Source organism: Schistocerca nitens, chromosome 7 (assembly GCF_023898315.1).
Source record: "Schistocerca nitens isolate TAMUIC-IGC-003100 chromosome 7, iqSchNite1.1, whole genome shotgun sequence".
Classification (NCBI taxonomy): domain Eukaryota; kingdom Metazoa; phylum Arthropoda; class Insecta; order Orthoptera; family Acrididae; genus Schistocerca; species Schistocerca nitens.
The window spans coordinates 311,098,825-311,103,824 of NC_064620.1; the positions used below are offsets into that span (position 1 = coordinate 311,098,825).

A 5,000-nucleotide genomic window follows, 5' to 3' on the forward strand; every position below is an offset into this window, starting at 1 on the left:
CACGCACGAGGCGGTCGCACGCCTTCGGCTCGCCCCACCGGCAGGACGTCCCACGATACATGCCAGTTAAACACCGACGGGCGGTGAACCAACAGCGTGGGACACAAATCCAACTACGAGCTTTTTAACCGCAACAACTTTAATATACGCTATTGGAGCTGGAATTACCGCGGCTGCTGGCACCAGACTTGCCCTCCAATAGATACTCGTTAAAGGATTTAAAGTGTACTCATTCCGATTACGGGGCCTCGGATGAGTCCCGTATCGTTATTTTTCGTCACTACCTCCCCGTGCCGGGAGTGGGTAATTTGCGCGCCTGCTGCCTTCCTTGGATGTGGTAGCCGTTTCTCAGGCTCCCTCTCCGGAATCGAACCCTGATTCCCCGTTACCCGTTACAACCATGGTAGGCGCAGAACCTACCATCGACAGTTGATAAGGCAGACATTTGAAAGATGCGTCGCCGGTACGAGGACCGTGCGATCAGCCCAAAGTTATTCAGAGTCACCAAGGCAAACGGACCGGACGAGCCGACCGATTGGTTTTGATCTAATAAAAGCGTCCCTTCCATCTCTGGTCGGGACTCTGTTTGCATGTATTAGCTCTAGAATTACCACAGTTATCCAAGTAACGTGGGTACGATCTAAGGAACCATAACTGATTTAATGAGCCATTCGCGGTTTCACCTTAATGCGGCTTGTACTGAGACATGCATGGCTTAATCTTTGAGACAAGCATATGACTACTGGCAGGATCAACCAGGGAGCTGCGTCAACTAGAGCTGAGCAGCCGGCCGCCCGGGAGTGTGTCCCGGAGGCCCGCGCGAACACGCAAGCGTCCGCTCAATTATTCCGCAAACAGGAGGAGGCTGGGCTCCCCTGCACGATACACCTCGAAACCCTCTCAGGTCCCGGCGGCGCGCAGCGCCGTCCTAAGTACTTGGTCGGGTTCGAGAGAGGCGCAATCGCCCGGAGATAGGCGAGTAGACGCTTTCAGTGCGACCACCCGTGCTCCCAACTGAGCTTGCCGCTGCCGACAGAGGCCCGGGAGCGTGCTGTCGTGGTGTTGCCGGCGGGAGACAACACGCGGCCACAAACAGTGGCCGGGCAGCTCCAACGCCAGCGCCACAGAGGGGCAGGGCCCCACTTGGGTGCCAAAGCGAACTCTCCCAGCACAGCGCACGCGCCAACACATCCGCACAGCTGCGATACAAACCACCTGCGAGAACCGCGGGGGCGACCGAGCAGCAGACGGCGTCGCGGCGCCGAGTGCCGGGCGGCGGCGCATCCTCAACGCACACAGTCCTCAATCGGACCAGCACACTGCAGATGTCCACCGCGCTTCGCACCGGGCCCGCGAGGACCCACTTTGGCCGCACGGCGCCGCGCGTTGGGTGCGCCGGCGCGCAGCTGCGCCGCCTGCCGCGTCCGTCGGCCGGCGCGCCTGCCACTGGGCGCCCCCACCAGCCGGCTGTAGCGCGTGCGCCCACGCAGCGCGCGGCCAGCACGCCGGGCGCTCCCCCCTCACCGGCCGGGGACGGTCCCACCCAGCCACCGCCGCGTATCGCTTCATACCCACATGCCCACTCACGTTCGTGGGTATGACGGGTGTCGCTGAAGCAACCAGTTAATACCTGTACCGATTGTCGCAATCAATGATTCACCTCCAGCGTATACAACCGCGCAACAACGGATTTCCAGTTCATTTGCGTAACTTGGGCAGCAAACGTAGACGTCCATCTACATTTGCAAATTCAGTGGGTCTTGCATGCCTGGATGATATGCGTCACGACACGCCACATCAGCCCACATACATGCTGCGACGTATGCACGAGAGAACACGTGGAAGGTGGCCCGCGTACGTATGCGAATGCCATTGCACAGCTGCGAAGCTCATTGAACACGCAAACTCCCGCCTGACGAACTAGAGGCGACAGGGGAGCGATATAAGTCTTACAGCAGTACACATTACAGTGGATAGCGGGACCATGTGGAACGTACGCACCACTCGCTAGATGTTGTGAGGGTACGCACCGTAACATGAATCAATACGCAGGACACCAGAGAGTGCGAGCACTGACCTATGTTGAGAGGGTTGCGATTAGGCAACGCTACATGAATGTTTCAATTCATATAACAATTACAGGTTAGGTTAGGGCGCAACGTGCGTTAGGTTAGGGCGCAACGTGCGTTAGGTTAGGGCGCAACGTAGGTTAGGTTAGGGCCCAACGTAGGTTAGGTTAGGGCCCAACGTAGGTTAGGTTAGGGCCCAACGTAGGTTAGGTTAGGGCCCAACGTAGGTTAGGTTAGGGCCCAACGTAGGTTAGGTTAGGGCCCAACGTAGGTTAGGTTAGGGCCCAACGTAGGTTAGGTTAGGGCCCAACGTAGGTTAGGTTAGGGCCCAACGTAGGTTAGGTTAGGGCCCAACGTAGGTTAGGTTAGGGCCCAACGTAGGTTAGGTTAGGGCCCAACGTAGGTTAGGTTAGGGCCCAACGTAGGTTAGGTTAGGGCCCAACGTAGGTTAGGTTAGGGCCCAACGTAGGTTAGGTTAGGGCCCAACGTAGGTTAGGTTAGGGCCCAACGTAGGTTAGGTTAGGGCCCAACGTAGGTTAGGTTAGGGCCCAACGTAGGTTAGGTTAGGGCCCAACGTAGGTTAGGTTAGGGCCCAACGTAGGTTAGGTTAGGGCCCAACGTAGGTTAGGTTAGGGCCCAACGTAGGTTAGGTTAGGGCCCAACGTAGGTTAGGTTAGGGCCCAACGTAGGTTAGGTTAGGGCCCAACGTAGGTTAGGTTAGGGCCCAACGTAGGTTAGGTTAGGGCCCAACGTAGGTTAGGTTAGGGCCCAACGTAGGTTAGGTTAGGGCCCAACGTAGGTTAGGTTAGGGCCCAACGTAGGTTAGGTTAGGGCCCAACGTAGGTTAGGTTAGGGCCCAACGTAGGTTAGGTTAGGGCCCAACGTAGGTTAGGTTAGGGCGCAACGTAGGTTAGGTTAGGGCGCAACGTAGGTTAGGTTAGGGCGCAACGTAGGTTAGGTTAGGGCGCAACGTAGGTTAGGTTAGGGCGCAACGTAGGTTAGGTTAGGGCGCAACGTAGGTTAGGTTAGGGCGCAACGTAGGTTAGGTTAGGGCGCAACGTAGGTTAGGTTAGGGCGCAACGTAGGTTAGGTTAGGGCGCAACGTAGGTTAGGTTAAGGCGCAACGTAGGTTAGGTTAAGGCGCAACGTAGGTTAGGTTAAGGCGCAACGTAGGTTAGGTTAAGGCGCAACGTAGGTTAGGTTAAGGCGCAACATAGGTTAGGTTAAGGCGCAACATAGGTTAGGTTAAGGCGCAACATAGGTTAGGTTAAGGCGCAACATAGGTTAGGTTAAGGCGCAACATGGGTTAGGTTAAGGGATGGTGTATGAGGGGGGGAGGGGACGAGGTTCGTTCATAGTGATGATGGTAAGTGGACGCCTGAGGCACCCTGAGATGTGTCACGTCAGGATGCACCTTTGGCTCAGGGGAGGTGGTGCGCCGGTTCCGTGGGTGTGGCAAGGGAGTGGCAGACCTGTGTCTTTCATTCCTGCCATTGCTTATATGCTGTGAGACACGCCAGTGTGGTGGTGTTGGCTGCACCCCTGTGTAGCACATGTGTGGGTGTTTGTGGCTTATCTGCGTAATGATGGTTGTTGGAAGAGTGAGATATTCTGTTTTTGGGGTGGACCTCCTGGTTTTGTTATCATAGTGTGAATGGTGTAATGTGGCGGAGAGGATGCACTGGATGTTGTTCCATGGTGGTGCTTAGATATTGTGTCTGTGTCTGTTACAGCCAGAGAGTAGTGTGTGATAGGGTGTCTCGGTGACGTGTAGTTCACATTGTGTGCACAGACTGTCAGCATGTATAGGGACAGTTGTATGTCGTATGTCATCTATATTCCGATGGCTCTGCATCTATTAGTTATCAGCGCCATGTATCAGTTTAATCTGGTTGCAGTCTCGTGGTGTTCTATCTCTGTACAGTAGTAGAGGTGCGACTGCACTACGTAGCTACCCCTTGCGGCAGCTTTCCCCGGTGTATGGCATATGATTATCAGCAATGAGTCGATTAGTGACAACTGGTCGTGTGACAACGTCACATGTCTGCGGGTGGGATACGCTACAACCTGCTTGTGGGTCAGGGCTCAGTAATGCTCTCCTCACACTGAGCGCTCGGACCGTCATTACCCGTCTGCGTGATATATTGCGGAGCGCTTTTAGCCATTGCCAGAGTCTTTGCGACTGCGAGTGCAACGCCCATGGGGACCGACATGGTTGGGGCGCTTCCTAGCTGATCGCTCAGCATCGGAATCCGTACTGTGAGCACGCAATCGCGCACAGACTTAGAGCATGTGTAGGGACAGCGGGAATTTCGCATCTTGGATAAAACGCTTCATGAAACGGATGATATAGGGGTGGATTGCAACTTACGACTGCGAGAAAAGTCCGCCGTTCATCCGCTGGAGTTGCAATTTGGGCAGGTGACGTGAGGCACGTACGGGGGCGGGTGGCGTGATTGTCGGTGGACGACGTCGTGCGGCGCAGGGACTGGCGTTGGTGCTCTTGTGGTGGACAGTGGATGCAGGCTTTGTGGGTGGGGTCGGGAAACGGGTACTGTGCGCCCATCGCCGTCGTAGTCAGCTTGGCGTCGCATAGATGGCGGTACTGTTTTTGTGGTGCGATCGACATGGTGGTTGTAGTGCTGTCGGATGCGCGTAGATGGGGCTATTGCATGTGGTTTCGTCGTGTTTTCATAGATGGCGATGCTGTGTTTTGGCACTATGGTTGGCGTGGTGTCATTGCATTCCTGTAGATGGCGGTGTCGTGTCGTGTCTGGGCTGGGCTGGATGTCCATGTAGTTTCGTCACATTGCCAGAGATGGCATTCGTGTGCCTGTGGGTCGCATTGTCAACGGCGTCCCACAGAGGGCGGTATGGTGTCTGCACCAAATAGACGCCCTAGTGGCCTGGCTATTTCACAGGTGGCGCTGT

General features: G+C 55.7%; 1 non-coding gene across 1 annotated transcript in view; it reads right to left on the reverse strand.

Annotated features, from left to right (window-relative positions):
* LOC126197267 (small subunit ribosomal RNA) overlaps positions 1-762 on the reverse strand; it is a 1,909-nt gene extending 1,147 nt beyond the window's left edge. The window contains exon 1 of the ribosomal RNA XR_007539643.1: positions 1-762. This exon is cut by the window's left edge and continues 1,147 nt beyond it. This is a non-coding gene — a ribosomal RNA (small subunit ribosomal RNA).
* Between the last annotated feature and the right edge of the window lie 4,238 nt (positions 763-5,000).